General features: G+C 34.2%; 1 protein-coding gene across 1 annotated transcript in view; it reads right to left on the bottom strand.

Annotated features, from left to right (window-relative positions):
• Positions 1-1,234, bottom strand: part of LOC107737876 (netrin receptor UNC5D-like) — a 206,349-nt gene that overhangs the window by 73,036 nt on the left and 132,079 nt on the right. The gene's annotated exons all lie outside the window — the stretch shown is intronic.

The following is a 1,234-nucleotide window of genomic DNA, read 5'->3' as shown; positions in this document are numbered from 1 at the left end:
TACACACACACACACACACACACACACACACACACACACACACACTCTCTAAGACTCTCCCTCTCTAATAAAACTGTCACAGACGTAATTGGGTGGGATATTTTGGAAACGATTTCTCCTGACTGGAATCTTAAGCATAATAGAGATTTCTGTTGACTTGTAATCCTTCCCCGGGAAACTTTACGTGTGTGTGTGTGCACAGGTGCGTTATCCTCCGGCAAACATACCTGATTCATCCTGATTAGAATGAATAGAGAAATGCCTGCGTGTGCCGCTCACGCTGAGAAAATCACAGCCCTTGCACCCCTCATTCTCTCCCTGTCTCTCTCACACCAGAGGACAATTTTATCACTCAAGTGTTTCTTTCATCGCTCAGTAGACTTAAAGTCAACATACATTTTCCTAATATACACTCCTGGTCTTACTATGAACATTTCATCAGTACATGTTATTTCCTTAAAAAAATTGTACCTTAGTAATCTTTCAGCAAAATGTTTCACTACTAAAATGACTTTCCCTTTAGGTTAATAATGTTGACCAAAAGTCTAATAACTACTTAACCTATTCTAAAATCATGTCAAAAGTTAAAGCATTATTTAATGATGGTTAATGGTTAATTCAAAACAAATTATGGAAATAACAGCAACAGATGAAAAGAAGTGACACCCTGGGTATATGGCTCCACATCTAGGTCAGAAATTGGTTGTAGGCCATGTTCCAAGGTCATTCTTCATCGAAAGTAAACTCATATGCAGGTCTCTCCATTGTAGTATGGAATGCCCATTTTTCACAATTCGATCAATATGGAATTAATTTAAGCAATTTAAGTTTGGGGTCAGTATTTTTTTAAGTATTTTTTTCATACTTCTAATTAGCAGGGATGCAGTAAATTGATCAAAATGACAGCATTTTTGTTATAATTTTTTTTTTTCAAATAAATGCTTTTTAAAAGTTTAACATTTTGTTAAATAAATGTTTTAAAAATTAAAAATTAAGCAGCAAAACTATTTTCAACATTGATAATAATGAGACATTTCCTGAGCAGCAAATCGGCATATTATAATGATTTCTGAAGGATCACGTGACACTGAAGACTGGAGTAATGATGCTGAAAATTCAGCATTGCCATTACAGGAATAAATTACATACATACATACATACATTCATACACACACACACACACACACACACACACACATACATACATACATATATACATATATATATATATATA

Source organism: Sinocyclocheilus rhinocerous, unplaced genomic scaffold, assembly GCF_001515625.1.
Source record: "Sinocyclocheilus rhinocerous isolate Xijiao unplaced genomic scaffold, SAMN03320098_v1.1 scaffold374, whole genome shotgun sequence".
Taxonomy (NCBI): Eukaryota; Metazoa; Chordata; class Actinopteri; order Cypriniformes; family Cyprinidae; genus Sinocyclocheilus; species Sinocyclocheilus rhinocerous.
Note: the sequence above shows the minus strand (reverse complement) of the source record. Positions and strands in the feature narration are given on the sequence as shown.